Consider the following 18522-nt stretch of genomic DNA (forward strand, 5'->3'; position numbering starts at 1 on the left):
TTACTTGAGTTTCTGCAATTTAGTCGTATTTCATCAGTTAAAGTAACAAGGAGCAAAGCACCAGACTTATTGTGATTTTACGTAAGTTTTAATATCGTGATCATAGCCATGGGTTTTCTAGTTTTACGTGATATACATATCATAGGGATGTGTCTTTCGGTTTCATGTACACCAAATGCATAATATTTATTTTCCGAGATTTGAACTGCCTCCGTCTAAGTGAGATGCTAGTGACTATGTCACTCAGCTATCACATTTTAACAGCAGGTATATGTATATAATTTTGAGATAATACCTCAGAGACTGAAAGTGAAATAATTGTCATCTAGTGAGAACTAGTGTGTGGCTAGAAGTAATGATTATCAGTGTCGAACAGTTCATTTTGAAAATATGAATATAATTCAGTCGGTAGAATTATAGCTCAAGAATGACATAAAAATCGAAACAAGAACTTTATATACTTACTAGTTGATACAAAAGCCAAAAGCAGGCATACATAGCACGTGGTGGACGGAACTTGATAGCTGCAGTCTCTTAAGTGCGGCCAGTGTCCAGTATTCGGGAGATAGTGGGTTCGAACCTCACTGTTGGCAGCCCTGAAGGTGGTTTTCGGTGGTTTCCCATTTTCACACCAGGCAAATGCTGAGGCTCTACCTTAATTAAGGCCACGGCCGCTTCCTTCCCTCTCCTAGCCCTTTCCTGTCCCATCGTGGCCATAAGACCTATCTGTGTCAGTGTGATGTAAAACAAGTTGTAGGAAGGAAAAAAAGCACGTGGTTGTACATATACTTCCTAATGCATTGTACTGCATGTGCTTCGAAGTAGGTTTGCACTAGCCGCCAAATTCTTGGAGATATGCTGACATTCTAATTGGCGAGCACACTGCACACTGGGATGAAACGGTAGTAATTCTGCGATTGAAAAAGCCTAAAGAGTTGGAATAATTTCAAACATTGTTGATAGAAACGTTAATACACATAATATATCATTATTTCTGGATTTTTTAATAGTTGCTTTACGTTACACCGACTCAGGTAGGTCTTTGGCAACGATTGGACAGGAGAGGGGTAGGAGTGGAAGGGAATCATCCGTGGCCTTAAGGTACAGCCTCAGCATTTGCCTGGTTGAAAATGGGAAACCGCGGAAAACCATCTTCAGGGCTGCCGACAGTGGGGTTCGAACCAACTATCTCCCGAATACTGGATACTGGCCGCAATTAAGCGACTGCATTTCTGGATTTTAAGCTGTGTGGCAATGACAACGTATTGATAGCAAGTACTTAACCCATAGAACCCACAGCACTTGTAATGAGTCTGATTCAAACGTTTGGTGACTTCACGCAACCGGTAAACTATGACAATGTCGTTTAAATTACTGTATCTGAAATGCATCCTGCCATCCATTCTCTCCATTATCAGAATGGTGTCTCCGTGAAATGTTAAGTGGTCTTTATGCTGCGAAGCTAGATACATGGATTTTCAAGAGCAGAGTGCAAACGTTACATTATGTCAGCATTTAGAGCAAAAGAGAAACCCATTCGGAGACTTTTAGAATGATAAGGACATTTTACAGTAAACCTACAATTGAAGAACATAGGGAGAATCGCAGCAGAAATCAATTCACGCTTTAGTCTTTTATTTTTCCCATTCGCAGGAAAATGCCCATTCACATCTCCTTCTTGACGCTAAAACAGTAAACAATGAGTCGTATCAGGCTATTTTGCGGGGGCCTGTGTGTCGTAACCGGCCTGAATTGTGGTGAAGTGGACAATGATACCTTTTGCCATGGCAACGCGCCTGTACATCGATCCTTACTGGTTTCAGAGTTTCTCGTCAATCACAGAACTCCTTGTGCTACAACATATCACATGATCCTCTTCAATGTAACATCTCGTGACACTCTTGCGAAGTGTGAAGGGGAATATCTGAAGGAAATGCCATTTTCCATAGGAAAATGAAACATACCCTACATCCTATACTTCCATGGTGATTTTTGTCATTTTGTACTAGCAGTTCCCGCGGCTTTTCTTGTGTTGAAATTGGACTTGCATTCGGGATATAGAAGGTACGAATCCCACTGTCGGCATCCCTAAAAATGGTTTTCAGTGGTTGCCCATTGTTACACCGGGCAAATGCTGGGGCTGTACCTTGTTATAAAGACTGTCTGTGTCGGTTCGACGTATAATAATTAATAATAAATGCATTTCTCCCTTATCTCTTCAAACTGAATTCGACTGACTGAACTATTATCAACATCCTGAGGAGGTAAAGAGTGTAATTAGAGAAAGGATACCTAGACTCCCTAACCTTTAAGTATTGTTACACTCTTTTGTGGGAGTAGATGTGAAAGTAAATACCTGTACACATACAAGGTAATTTATTTTGGCAATATGCTTAAAAAATAATAAGAAGGAAATGTTTCTTATTGGTAGTGTTAAAAGTCGGACTGAACAATAGCTGAATTAGGTGTGGATTTAGTATTCCGAGCATACAAATTCTACAGTTCGTCCGTGCGCTTGCGCACTTTTGTTGGACAATTGTACGGTAGAAAGAAATGAGCAGGTCACAACCGACGTAAAGTTACGCTAACCGTCTAAATAGACGATTTGTTCAGAATACTGATGATGTACTGTTCAATCGAGCGGGATAGGAATTACTTTGAACACGGTCAAATATATCACCATAGCACACCTTCTTCTTCTTCTTCTTCTTCTTCGTCTTTTCTAGCCGATTTCAATCTAGTGCTGGATATAGGCCTCTTCCATATGCTCCCATCGTCTTTGGTCTTGAGCCACTTGGAACCAGCGTGTTCCAGCCAACACTTTATGTCATCGAGCCATTATTCAACACTAACGTTCCATATGTTAGGTACTCAAAGTACAACGTAGCAATAAACGTAACGCTTTGTGAAGTACAAAAATGTACGAAGAAAAAGATGTGCGTGCACGGGCGCTGACGGTCGAATGTATGCGTTGCGGGCAGGCAAAGAAGCGGATAAGGTCCTGCATATGGAGAAATTTTACCCTGGTTTAGAAGTTATTTTATTCCGTGTAAATGTACGTTATAAGTAAAATGTGTTTTATCTCCCCTTTCAGCGTAAGTTAAGCATGTAATTCTATATTTTCAAGTTTCTCTTGTGTAACTTAATTTCTGTAACTCAAGTGCCAGACTATGAAACGTGTTACTGTGTTTTGTCTGGACTGGTCCGTAATATAAACTTGCCATTAGGTACCGTGTAGACTCCCAAATTCTTCGCATTAGCTTCGTTAGTGGGTTCTTCCTTTCGTAATTTTAATCTAGTGTGGATTTTAAATGTGTAATCCTCGGATCTCTTACCCTTTGCTGTCAGTGATTTCTTTTAATATTAATATACCTATGTTTATAGAGTGAGCCTATCACATATTATTGGAATTTTAGTCCCCAAAAACTGTTTCGTCTTATACTATAGAGCAGGTTTCCCTCTTCCTCTTTCTTTATAATATCTTACTTGAATTGGTGCGGGATTAGCATTTAGTAATTGGGGATTTTTCAAAGCCAAAATAACTTTATCTCTCTGACCTAAAAAACAAACAAACTCCATGGCGCAATAACCCCGAAGGGCCATGGTCAACCAAGCGACCACTGCTCAGCTCAGCTTGAAGGCCTATAGATTGCGAGGTGTCATGTGGTCAGCACGACGAAACCCCTCGCCCATTCTTAGTTTTCAAGACCGGGATCTGCCTGCCCTATATTCTACATTTGTTAACTTGCAATTTGCTGTGTATTTACTTTTCAAGTCAGTGTATTATCTGATGCATAATCTCTACCCTACGATAATGTTAAAAGATCATTTTTTTTAATATTCAAAGGATCTCTGTTTCTGTTAGTATTTGTTCAGTATCTACATGGCGGAACACTTGGCAATCTGCCATTTGTGTGTACTGCTTGCTGTACTGTTAGTACCAAGTCAGTTTCTGATAATCTTCTAAATGTTCTTTGAGTTCGGAGACTAAAGGGGTTTCTCCCCACATAATTCTTTTAATTTTCTACGGCAAGTTATTGCGCTCATGTTCGGTATCTTCTCTTGTCTTTGTATCGTTCTTCTAGAGAAGGCTTACGGATTTCTCGCCACATGTGGCTGGGCATTGTCCTGTTGAAAAGTGACATGTGAAGTTGCCTGAAAGAGGGGGAGTACTTCGGGTTCTAAAATCTTCCTCATGTACCGGTTGTTGTTCAGATTACGCTCAATTTGTACAAGGAGAAGTCGATTGTTGTACGCGGTGGCGCCCCAAACCATGACGGTGTTTATCCGCTATGCCACTTAACAATGCAGGCTGCCAAATTGCGCTCACCACGGCAGCGTTGAACACATATGCGGCTATCATTGTAGGACAGGTTGTAGCGGGACTTGTCGGAAAATACTTGTCTTTCATTACGCCAGTGACAGCGTTTGTAAGTTCTGGAAAATGGAAACCGACGCAGTGGCATATGTGCAACCAGTCCAATCCGCAACAGAAAACGTCGAAACGTCGCTGCAGACACGTTCACACCTGTTGTAGTGCTCCAGCGTCGAGCTGACAGTGTTGACGAAGCTGTACGGTCCGTTATGACTATGCGGACAAGATGGCGGCCGTACCGTGCTGAGGTCTTATTTGTGATCCACTACCCGCTCATCGCTGCGTACGTTCACTCCTTCCACACATGCATCACTGTCCTAGGAACATGCTCTGTACGCGTCGAAATGTCACGGTATGTCGGACCCGCTTCCCGAAAACCGTTCGAACTCACTCGCATGCTGATATTGCGCTCTTTCACGTTGAAGACACATACTGGCACTTATTTTCATGTTTCCACCTTGTTTGACAGCTCTTCACTGACTACAGTTGTCGGTCACACGTCAAATCACGTCAGCGACACAGAGACATGACGCATCAGAAAGGAGCACAGTGATAAGCAATGGAAAAACAAAAATCGCCGCACACCGGTCTGCGTCCTGCTGCAGACACGAGCGATAAGACACTGCATGTTCCATTTCTATGCCTCATGTCTTAAGCAAACACTTTCTCGTATAGTTATGTTCCTGCTTTTCCTGAGCAGTGCACGTGAACACAAGTGTCAGCATGAATGAAGAACAAATCAACATTAAATTAGTGCAATCCGTGGAGAAATATCGAATAATATATGATTATTCGCTACCAGGGCATTCGAATAAGAACGAGGTGGATAAAGCGTGGCATGCAGTGTCCAAAGAATTAAATGTAAATGGTAAGTAACATACATTCAGTAACATATTTATTAATTAGGTCCATGTACAGTAATGACATGTTTAATTATGTAAGAATAAACATTTCTTGCGCAACCAGAATTACTGATAATGTATAGTGCAGGTATATTTATATTTATTCTATAGCGTACTTATTCTGCCAAGAAAGGGCTACGTTTGGTTTTATAAAGTAAGAACACAAGTGATTTCTTAATTCAACAGCCTCAACTGTTGCTCTTCTGTTGCAGGGTTGCAATCTCTGCAACACACGCATCCTATTGTCAATATATTCATCCTTATCTGTTACATTCGGTTCACTAAAAACGCCGTCTTTTAGTCTAATGAAGTTATGCAGGACACAAATTGCTCGTATTATGTTGTCTATTTTATCAGGTTTGCAGGCTATAGCTGTACCGAGAACTCTAAATTTAGAAGCAAGCATTCCAAAACCACATTCTACACTCTTTCTAGCTCTGCTAAGCCTATAGTTAAAAATCCGCCTTTCATTTGTAAGTTCTCTTCGCGGATAGGGTCTCATGATATGCTTCTGTAATGGGAAAGCTTCATCACCAACGAAAAAATAAGGAAATGGTGAACAGTGATCATCATCTTTCGGTAGCCTCTTGGGATCAGGTATATTCAGTGTGCCCTGCTGAAGGTTTCTTCCTAAGGCTGAGTTTCGCAACACGCCACCATCACTATTTCTGCCATAGTCACCAGCTTCTATAACAATGAAAAGCCCATCTGCATCAACCAAAGCTAATAGAACAATAGAAAAATAGCCCTTGTAGTTATAGAAGGATGAACCACTGTTTCTCGGACACTGGATACGAACGTGTTTCCCGTCTATGACACCAATGCAGTTAGGCATATTCCAGAGTTCCAAATATCTTTCGGAAATATTCTCCCATAACTCCTTTGAGGTGCAGGCATAAACTCAGGTTGAAGTGTTGTCCATACTGCCGAACACACTTCATCCACAATTTTGCCGATTGTTGTTTCTCCTCTTTTAAACTGAAAGCTCAAGCATCTGAAGCTGTTGCCAGTAGCTAAGTACCTGGAAATAAAAGAATCATGAATACTATTACTGCTAAATTAAATTTTAAAAAGCTTGTAAAATATATTTTAGCCAAATAAAAAAATAAAAAATAAATAAAAAAATAAAAAATTAAACTTTTGACAATTGCATTCATATACACATATTCTATAAATTTAATATCATTGAACTGCACTGATTTTCTTATAAAATGTTTGTTGTGAATTTATTTTTTATGTGTTAATAAGCATTCATTGGTATAGCTATTGTATGTATAGTCCTACTATAGGGCTCTGGCCTCAAGGACATCCTTTATATGAAATAAAATAAATAAATAAAAATTATTAATAATAATAATAATAATAATAATATTAATAATAATAGTAAGTGTATTTTCTCATTGCAGTGGCCACCTGTAAAGACAAATGGAGAAACTGTAGGAACTGTTGGTCCAGATACTTAAGGCAAGCTCCTACCAGTGATTCAGCAGCAGTAACCAAAAAGCCTTGCAGACTACTTGGCGTTCTTGACACCATTTACGAAATCAAGAAGACAAGTGCGAAACGTAGAAAATCCGTATGAAGAGGAGCAGTCTGCTACAGGCGAACAACCATCATCAGTGGCCATGACAGAAGAAAACGATGAGGAGAATAGTGCTCAAGAAATTATGCAGCCGCTACCTCGAACACGTAGAAGAGATACAAAAAGGAGCGCCATTAAAATTAATATTGACGAAGTTTTCTCTTCATATAGTCAGATGAAAACAAAACGTACGGCTGAAGCGGAGTGTAATAACCCAGATGAGTTGTTTTTTCAAAAGCCTGCTACCAGATGTGGTTAAATTATCACCTGCAGCTAAAAGCTCATTCAAGTTGTTTGTGCAGCAAAAATTAAATGACATGCTCTACGGATCAGCCAGGAATGTTCAGTGTAGTGATACTCATTCCCATCCATCAACTTCCGTATTGCAATACGGTGGTCAGACGGGCTCCTCATATACTATCTCACCATTCTCGTATGCAGTGAATTTACCAGAAGAAAACGAGGAAGAACGTGATCACTCATACTGATAAGGCGTAGTTACAAAGACAGCACCGTATAGTATAGAGTTATAAGTGAAAAACCAAAACATTGCACACATATTATTTATATACTTTATCAATGTGAACAATTTCACAGCTGTGTTCATCATCTAATAAATAATTTAATTTTTTTAACAACGAATTATTATTCTAAACTTTGAACTTACCTTAGTGTTATAAGTAGCTTTTCATCAGGACTTATAGCCTTCCTGTAGTTTGTGTCTTGTTTTCTTAATAATGGAGAAATTTTCTGAAGAAGTTCTGTGTAGCTTTCGGGGTACATTCGGTAGTATGACTGGAATTTTACCGGATCTTTTAGTAAATCATGCGCTAAGGTATAAGCACCATGTTGAGCACACGACATGTTAAAATCATGAATCCATTTTCTTTTCCTCTTGTTACGCAATTTCAACCACATGTACAGCAAAACATCATCTTCAGTCGAGGAGGCCATGTTAACAGCTGATAATGCGTAGCGTATTGATACAGACACATGCTTCTCCGGTGTGCGGGTACAAGTCTGCATCACGAGTGCGACAAACAAGCGAGTCGTTTTTCATGTTGCGTTGCAGATGTTGACGCGTCCGGTGTACGGCCTCACTTAATGTTATTGCTGACACTCTGTTCCACACATCCGCCGACTTTCTATTCATTCGGACCATTCTTTGACTGCGTTGCAATTTTCACAAACGTTAGTATATATTTCGTCGTCTGCAAGAGGATGTTTCCAGGATATAAGAATTGTCTGGTAATTCGGGACCGATGTTGTCCGCCTGAAATCTCACTGCGTCATTTAACACACCTTTGACGTCGTTTCCCAATAACGTAGTTCTGTCTCTCTCCATCCCTGGAGCACAGGCAGTAGTAAGCACCTCTCATCACGTGTCTATGCCATGAGGTAGTTGGCGCGGGTGGGGGGAATGAGGGAGTCACCATATTTCTTGGATATCTCATCTGACATGATGATGTGTGGCCTCTGGAGAGACCCTGTGTATGTCTTTCTGACTGACTCCCGTAGGTGACCTGCGCGTCTGGGCATGAGATGATGTGGATAATGAGTTAGAGAGAGGGTGAAATTCGATCTCGGCACGTGGCCTACTACTGTCGAATAGCACCACGGGTCTGCTCAAGTTGCAATCCGACCGACGAATTACCATCAACAGTATCGTGTGCCCTCACTCCATTTGAGTACTACGGAGAGATTTGGTATTATATCCAGGCTGTTAGCACGCAGTTCAGTGATTAGATGGATTGTATACCACCACCTCTCCTAACCTGACATCCAATATTCTAATGGTGAATTTTGTTTCCACCAACGGAACTCTAGTCATGTTATCAGACCACATACAGTAGAATTGACGCCCTACCGACCATGGCCACCAGGCGGTTGTACTCGAATATAATTACCTGTGTATGAAGGCGAGATTGTCTTAACTTACTGGATTGTTGCCTTTTAAGATTTGCAATTTAATGTATTTCTCTTGGTCGAGGCCGGTTATATTTGTGGGCGTAAAATAAATAACAGCTCACAATATGGGTTTATTCCGTGTGAAAAGAGACGCTCTGCATGAAAAATTTCATGAAACGCCGAATGTTCTAGTAGTTTCGTTTAACACTATATAACAGGATATAAGAATTGTCTGGTAATGACTATCACATCTGGTATTCCAAGTCAAGGTTTATTGTCGTAAATAAAGATATAAACGTGGTATAACGCTAGATCTATAATAAATCTAGAAATGCTATCAATAATATGTCTCATTTCAATGAGTATAGAAGAATTTTTTACGAGCATGTAGACCACGGTCAAAGTTGGTCTCTAGCTCCCAACGTCTCACTGGAAACTTCGCCCGGGACTTTCAAGTCAGCTCTCTCTGAAGATTGGATTGAAGCCGTGGCAATGCGCTCTCAAAATGCAAGATGACCCACATGCCTTTCAACTAAGATATGTCCTGACTAGTCGAATATGGTGATGGCGGTTCTCACCTGGTGAATAACGATAAAAGGCACATGCAAGAGCGGGCACTGTGTGTCCCGTGCTTTAATAAAACGGAGCAGCGCGAGCGAAACCAAATTTCTTTGTTTAAAATTGAACTGTAATCTATTTCTGTCCGGCGTCTTAGACGAATGATCAGCGTACCGGCTTTCGGTTCAGAGGGCCCTGTGCTTGACTACCTGCTCAGTCGGGGATTTTAACTGTATTTTCCTGGACATTTTACAATTTCCTTCACATCGAACGACATAGATAGATGTTATGGCGACGATAGGTTAGGAAAGGGCCGGGAGTGGGAATGAAGTGCCCATGGCCCCAGCATTTGCCTGGTGTGAAAAATGGGAAACCACGTAAAGCCATCTTTAGGGCAGCCGACAGTGGGGTTTGAACTCACTGTCTCCCGTATGTAAGCTCACAGCTGAGCGACCCTAACCTCACAGCCAGCTCGCTCTGTTCGGTGTTTATGTTCAACTTAATACACTTCTCTTCAACTACACACAGCACACCACACTACCAACCACGACAGAAATACGTAAGCTATATAAATTAAGCTGTAAAGGGTCTGCTGTCTGTAATTTCGCTTATTTTGCCATTTTTTAAAATATTTATCCGTTTTTGGTAAACTCAAGACCGTGTCAATGGTTTTTAGCTTTCGTGTCTGTTTCTCCGTCTGTCCGTATGTTCCACAATCACGGCGGAACAGCTGGATAGATCTCGACCAAATTTCATATTTAGAACATACTCATTCGGGGGAAGGTTTAGATATGCACATGGTTTAAAAATACCTGAATAGACTGGGGGACCTCTAAGGGGCTGTTAATATTTGGAAAGTACCGCGGATGTCGCTCTTTATTTCACACCGTAAGTTGTTTGTGGTATTTGCTATAATTTTTAATGTATTTCTCTTCTGCTTCCGTTTACTGCTTTAATTTCTTTTCCTCTTTAGGCTTAAGTAATAACACCAAAATCATCATCTTATCTGTTTACGTAAGATTCCCTACGCCTAAATATCTCTTGTGTTACCACCTTCTTAAATACATCGTACGTAACTAATATAATCACAATTTAATGAGTAACATTTCATGTGTCAATATATCCACTCGGTATTTGCATATTTGTGCCATTTGTACTCAGATATATTCCTATTTTCTATTAATGACAACTTTCTAACAGTATTACTTCCTCCTTTAATTTTCCCGATGCGAGTGCTAATCCAGAAACCTGGACACTCTTTCTTTTGATGATAAATGTCGAAATATATAAGGTTTTGGACTCAGAAAATATCGAAATATAGAGGCAATGTTGTAACTGATGGCTAAACGGTGCGTCATATCACAAAACAGATTACACAATCGCCGCTCAATTTGGAGAAATCTTCGAATTTGGTTGTATGACCTTTTGTCGTATCTCGATTTCTTTCACGTTAGATAGAGCTCGGTTGTAATCAAATCTCTCAACTCGATTGTGACTGGCGTTAGAAAAGGGGCCTGTCTTTATAATGAAAACTTCCCATCTCTATTGTGAATGGCAGATGACAAGTTAGCCGGCCGTCATAACAGAAATTCCGGAACTCGATTGTGAATGGCAGTAGGAAATGTGGCCTACCACTATCACCAAAACGCCTCAACGCGCACCTTACATTGGAAACAACGTATATGTACAGTATATGGTTAAAACGTAAACATAAGTTGGAACTAGCCATTTTTATACAGACATGGGCAAAGGTTTCTTAAGGTTTCACCGAATACGCTGTATATTCTACTAATAATATGAACTACAACGAGAGAAAGGAAACAGTACGTATTTGGCACAGTAATGATTTTATATAGTTGAAGTCACGAATGAAACTGTTCTTCATTCGCACTCATAATATTTGTCTTGTGAATAAATAAGGTTACTGTAGAAAGTAAGTTTATTTGTCCACTAACATAAAGATATCTCTTAGTTCATGAGGGGAACTTGGAATGAACTTTGTTTGCAGCAGAAACGAGGATCCATTGTCTTTTCTCACAAAATCAAGCAGTGGGTCAGCCCCTACTGCACTGTAATGAACCAACAACTGATTGTTGCACCAATACACCCGGAGATTTTAATACTGTATAAAAATGTTAATACATGAATTTGATCGAAAAGTGAGTCACCCTATTTTTTCATCAGAGCCTTCACTTCTTTAGATTGAGTAAGAACTCTTCTTTTGTCAGTGTATACACTTGCTGTGCTCGATTAATCGTGTCAGCTACGTCAGACGAACATTCACTTTGGAGAGGAACTCTAGCCGGATTATGCGCCCTAATGTCATTCATTATTAGTAGACCGTACTCAGGGACACTCACTCACTTGGCGATAGTTCACTGAATCCTCTCTTCTGTTCAAGAAACGGATGATATATACAACGTGTACAGCACGTGGTAAGTTGTTTCCTCACGGACTTCATTAACATGAACGGGGCGTTTGATAGTGTAAACAATAATGCTTATAATACATATCAATGTTATAAAGAATAATGCTAGCTACTTTAAAGGTTTTACGGATACACCGAGGTGCTTGAATTTCATCCAACAGGTGTTCTATGACTTGGCGGTAAAGCTACTGATATGCGAGTATTATTTTTGTACATCTTCCACTAATACCAACTAAGACTCAGAAACCCAACGTTTTACCGTCTGAGCTGCTCAGCCCAGCTACCAGTATGCCGCTGGAGAAACTAACTGTATTTCGTGTGAATTGAATTATAACTGTGTTACGCAAGTAAACTTTAAATTAATCATATACACCAGATGTGCGTTTCATAATAAGCTGCCTTAAACCAGGGAGGACAACGAGTTTGAGAATTTAATTAAATGGTGAATAAATATATATCTTCCTTTTAGTAGAAATTTGTTTTAATTACTTTCTAATTTCAACAGAATTTTTAATATGATTGTTATTCTGAATATTCATGACCACTGTTAAACATATTCAGATGTATAGGAAAGCACAACTTGACTTAAAATCTAATTAGGGAAAACATCGACCATTCTTTCCTTTCCTCCTCCTGTACTATTTTTGTCGAGCATGGGCGAGTGGTTTTAAAGTATTATCCTAGAAAATGTATCTGTGGATTATCCATTGAAACTCTTAGGAAGGAAAATATTGAAGTAGGAATGGCTTAAAGGGAAATATTAAGTTGAAAGTTATATTTTTGTAGGAAATACTCAGGGTGTAATTGAAATAACGTATGGCACTTTTAAGGGCGTTTCTCCTTAAACGTATGGATACGAATTGTAGGGGACATAATTATTGATACTTTTGAATTCCCACTCCATTTGACAGGAGAACGCTACTTGCAGTTGCTCTCGGATATATTACCAAAAACTATGGATAATATCCCTTTGAACGTAAGTAGAGATACAGGGTTCTTACATGATGGTTCATCCCTTCAGATTTGTCGATTTGTGCACGAGTTTTTAGACAACACATTCCCGGATCACTGCACTGGTCGAAATGGTCCTGTGCAGGGCCCAACTTGAAGCCCCGACTGGATTCCATTTATACCTCTGGGGCCATGCGAAGGAATTAATTTACAGAAGTGAGGTACACGACGGTGACGACATCCAAGGCGTTTATTTCATGCTGCAGCCGCAATAAGGAATGATGCACGGACGTGTAAACGTAAGTGAGCAAGTTGGTTTAGTCGCGCCAAATCATGCGTTCAGGTTTGGAGTGGCCACTTTGTACATTTCTTTAAATTAAGAACTTGCTTAAGAGGGCATCGTTGGTCCAAATGCTCAGGACAGTAACGAGCTTTATTTTCTTTTATTTCACCCCTTAGCCCTCAGCACAGGGAGGACCTTATTTTTTTTATTTCATTCCTTAACCTTCCACATTGAAGAATTTTATTTTTAAAAATTCAAAGTCATTCTCCATTGAAACTTGCATCACCGAGCGAATTGGCCGTGCGCGTAGAGGCGCGCGGCTGTGAGCTTGCATCCGGGAGATAGTCGGTTCGAATCCCACTGTCGGCAGCCCTGAAGATTGTTTTCCGTGGTTTCCCATTTTCACACCAGGCAAATGCTGGGGCTGTAACTTAATTAAGGCCACGGTCGTTTCCTTCCACTCATAGCTCTTTCTTGTCCCATCGTCGCCATAAGACTTATCTGTGCCGGTGCGAAGTAAAACAGATCGTAAAAAAAACCATAAAAAGTATTATTATTTACAAATTCTGCATGAATCAAGCTGCAATCATAAGAATGGTGGCGTGTGTAGGAGACTGAACTGTCCAGAAAGAAGTAAAGAAGAAGTATTGCACACCCTTATTTCTAATGTTTCTACAGAACTAAACCAAACTCCATAGCGCAACAGCCCCGAAGGGCCTTGCCTTACCAAGCGGCCGCTGCTCACCCCTAAAAGCCTACAGATTACGAGGTGTCGTGTGGTCAGCATGACGAATCCTCTCGGCCGTTATTCTTGGCTTTCACCAGAGCCGCTATCTCACCGGCAGATAGCTCCTCAATTTTAATCACGCAGGCAGAGTGGACCTCGAACCAGCCCTCAGGTACAGGTAAAAACTCTGACCTGACCGGGAATCGAACCCGGGGCCTCCGGGTAAGAGGCAGGCGCGCTACCCCTACATCGTGGGGCCGGTTTGATGGTTCTACAATATGTTCAAAAACATGCAGAACACAACGTTCTTTTAAATCTATGGCCTACGATCGATCGTTTACGAGTTACAGACTTTTCAACTTTGTTTAAGAGACTTACCCGTGAACATCACATCTCGAGTTGGTGTACCAGGAGGGATGATACACGCAGGGTATCTCATATAAACCCAGACCGAACGCACGGTGTTCGTGCTCTGCGCTACGCCAGCTGCAGTATGGGAGGCGCGTGCATAGTTTTTTACCTTGCAAGTAGTCTGGGTCCGCCTCTGTGGTGTAGTGGTTAGCGTGATTAGCTGCCACCCCCGGAGGTCCGGGTTCGATTCCCGGCTCTGCCACGAAATTTGAAAAGTGGTACGAGGGCTGGAACGGGGTCCACTCAGCCTCGGGAGGTCAACTGAGTAGAGGTGGGTTCGATTCTCACCTCAGGCATCCTGGAAGTGGTTTCCCGTGGTTCCCACTTCTCCTCCAGGCAAATGCCGGGATGGTACCTAACTTAAAGCCACGGCCGCTTCCTTCCCTCTTCCTTGTCTATGCCTTCCAATCTTCCCCATCCCCCGCAAGGCCCCTGTTCAGCATAGCAGGTGAGGCCCAGTTGTATCCCCCGACTAAGAGTCTGAAGCTCCAGGACACTGCCCTCGAGGCGGTAGAGGTGTGATCCCTCGCTGAGTCCGAGGGAAAAACCGAACCTGGAGGGTAAACAGATGATGATGATGATGAAGTAGCCTGGACGTGTTCAACCTGGCAAGCAAGAGTCACCAGTCTAAATCTCAGCTGTTAACATGGTGGGACAGTCATCATTGCAACATCGTATTTTCGTATGAAAAAGTTCTGGTTTCTTCTTAATGGTCGTGTAAAAAGTAATAACACTCGCTATTAGTGTGCAGAAAATCCTAATGGTGTTCATGAAGTGCCTCATTATGAGAGGACGAGTTTGGTGGACTGTTAGCGTAAGGGGAATAATTGGGCCTATATTATTCCAGATGACTGTAAATGCAGAGAGATACCAAGGTGGAATTTTGACGCCGTTCTAACATCACTTAACGGAAGAAGAAAAATTGCGTGGGTGGTTTCAACAAGATTGAGTCCCTGATCATACAGCAGAAGATTCTCTTCTTACAATCTCGGAAGTGTTTGTAGGCAGAGTGATCAGTCCTGGTCTATTTCCCCTTCGTTCTCCAGATTTAACAGAATGTGTTATATTTTCTTGTAAAGTAAACTGAGAGAAAATTTTTTCGAACAAATCCTCACACATTGGAGGAACAGAAAGAAAACATTACGAATGAAATCAGAAACATTAAACATTACATTGCTCGCTCGCGTCAGCCAGAATGTGGTTACCAGATACAATGCCTGTATAACGCAGGAAGGACGGAACTTCGAGCATCTTTTATGAAGTAAGATTTCATATAAGTTGTATACACGCTTAAAGGAGGGCGGTCGCGTGCGACGTAAGTTTGGCTGAGGCAGCTGCCATAGTACAGAGTACAAACACCGTGCGTTTGTCTGAGTTTGTATAAGAGACCCTGTAAAAAGTCAATAAGTGCTCAAAATGTCCACCATGCAACTGAATGCATGCCTGGACACGCCACCTCATTGATTGTCGGACTCGTTCGAACACTCCGGGCTTTGCAATTTTTTATGGCAACCTTGTTCCACACGGTGATTATGTTCCACATGTTTGGGAACACCTTATATCAAGCAGTTGGTAGAGGAAATCAAAGAGCAATTTTTAAATTATGTCACCTTTCAAGGAGAGAAAATAGAAATTATGACGTTTGGCGATTCTTTAATTCTGCAGAAGATCAGGGCATTATTGAATGGTATTGGCACGGACATAGTTTGGGAGAGGGGTAAAAGACAGATACATTTTGACTTAAGTCGAATGAAGTAAGTTGATGTAGAAAATATCAGTTTTGAAAGGAAGTCTCAAGGAAATCACAGGAATATTTTTACTTGGGTAGCAGAATAGCTAACGAAGGTGAATGTAAGATCATAAAATGTAGATTAGTCCAAGTAATGAAGGCTTTAAGAAGGCTCAGTCGATTAGAGCTTCCTGGCAAGACCACGTAAACGACGAACTCGGGAAGAAAAGATTAGGCCTATAGCGGTTTCGTATAGGTGTATTATGTTTCAGGTATATGTACCTAAACCTGTAGTTAATAAAGGAACGAATATTAGAAAACATGCTAATGTAGAAAAAGCAAGATATTTATTTCACGTGGAGTTCCTAATTCGTTTCTTCTCCTTACTCCTGCTAGTGGTATTTGTTACGGACATGAATATCACTAATACAGTACAATGTTCAATGTAATATGTAGATTCAACCAATCAATCAATACTGATCTGCATTTAGGGCAGTCCCCCAGGTGGCAGATTCCCTATCTGTTGCTTTCCTAGCCTTTTCCGAAATGATTTCAAAGAAATTGGAAATTTATTGAACATCTCCCTTGGTAAGTTATTCCAATCCCTAACTCCCCTTCCTATAAATGAATATTTGCCCCAGTTTGTCCTCTTGAATTCCAACTTTATCTTCATATTGTGATCTTTCCTACTTTTATAAACGCCTTTCAAACTTATTCGTCTACTAATGTCATTCCACGCCATTTCTCCGCTGACAGCTCGGAACATACCACTTAGTCGAGCAGCTCTTCTTCTTTCCCTCAATTCTTCCCAACCCAAACATTTCAACATTTTTGTAACGCTACTCTTTTCTTGGAAATCACTCAGAACAAATCGAGCTGCTTTTCTTTGGATTTTTCCAGTTCTTGAATCAGGTAATCCTGGTGAGGGTCCCATGCACTGGAACCATACTCTAGTTGGGGTCTTACCAGAGACTTATATGCCATCTCCTTTACATCCTTACTACAACCCCTAAACACCCTCATAACCATGTGCAGAGATCTGTACCCTTTATTTACAATCCCATTTATGTGATTACCCCAATGAAGATCTTTCCTTATGTTAACACCTAGATACTTACAATGATCCCCAAAAGGAAATTTCACCCCATCAACGCAGTAATTAAAACTGAGAGGACTTTTCCTATTTGTGAAACTCACAACCTGACTTTTAACCCCGTTTATCAACATACCATTGCCTGCTGTCCATCTCACAACATTTTCGAGGTCACGTTGCAGTTGCTCACAATCTTGTAACTTATTTATCACTCTATAGAGAATAACATCATCTGCAAAAAGCCTTACCTCCGATTCCACTCCTTTACTCATATCATTTATATATATAAAAAAACATAAAGGTCCGATATCACTGCCTTGAGGAATTCCCCTCTCAACTATTACAGGGTCAGACAAAGCTTCACCTACTCTAACTCTCTGAGATCTATTTTCTAGAAATATAGCAACCCATTCAGTCACTCTTTTGTCTAGTCCAATTGCACTCATTTTTGCCAGTAGTCTCCCATGATCCACCCTATCAAATTAATATAATAATAAATCAAATTGTACACCATGTACCATTGCCGTCTCTTTCTTCCGGATTTCATTGTTTACGTAGACTCACAAGGACAGCTTATTGTTCGCTGAGCTTTGTTGCAGCCGTAGTGGCAGTGGCCAGACGTCAGCCAACCGCTCCAAACTTTAAAGCTAAAAATGGCCCTAAATATAATTCTGGGCCAAAACAGTCACAATTTCTTCAGAACACACCACATCGGCCAGCTGCCATGCAATACGAATGGAATCCATGTTTTAAACGAGGTGAGTGTCTTTATCACTATAATAACGTTGGATTTTACGTCTCACTACTGGCTCCACGGTGTAGCCTAATGGCAGCGTGCCTTACCTGGAGGTCCGGATTCGATTCCCGGCCAGGTCAGGGAGTTTTACCTGGATATGAGGGCTGGTTTGAGGTCCATTCAGCCGACGTGATTACAATTGTAGTGCTATCTGACGGTGAAATGGCGGCGACAGTCTAGAAGGCCAAAAACCACGACTGAGATGATACGTCGTGCTCATCATATGACAGCTCGTACTGTAATCTGCAGGCCTTCGGGTTGAGCAGCGGTCGCTTGGTAGGCCATGGCCCTTCGGGACACTTGCGCCATGGGGTTTTCTTTTTACGTCACACTAACTACTTTTACGGTTTTCAGAAACATCTTGAAAAACTCCTGTTTTCAAATGACGAAGACTTGAAAGCCAGTGCAAAATCATTTGCCGTTCTTTAGACTTTTTGTTAAATATTTAATGATTTATAATTCATCTCGGATGCACATTGTGATACACCTTTTTTTATTTAACACTTTATACTCTGGGGCACTTAGTTATTACACTAGCAATAATTCAGGATTAGTTCGTACTCGGTCCCAGGTGTTTCATCACGGCGTATCAGGAAGAATGTCACTTAAACGTGCGCAATGACGAATATAAACTCCACATAATGAAGAACTAAATTTCGTCTGCTCTGAAGGCTTACGACTAACGTTCCCTTCGACCGTGGATTGCAGTTAGTACGATACTGATGAGTCTCTTGACTGTGAACGCCGATATATTTATGTAGTAGTAGCAACAGTAGTAG

The sequence above is a fragment of the Anabrus simplex genome, chromosome 1 (genome assembly GCF_040414725.1).
Source record: "Anabrus simplex isolate iqAnaSimp1 chromosome 1, ASM4041472v1, whole genome shotgun sequence".
Taxonomy (NCBI): Eukaryota; Metazoa; Arthropoda; class Insecta; order Orthoptera; family Tettigoniidae; genus Anabrus; species Anabrus simplex.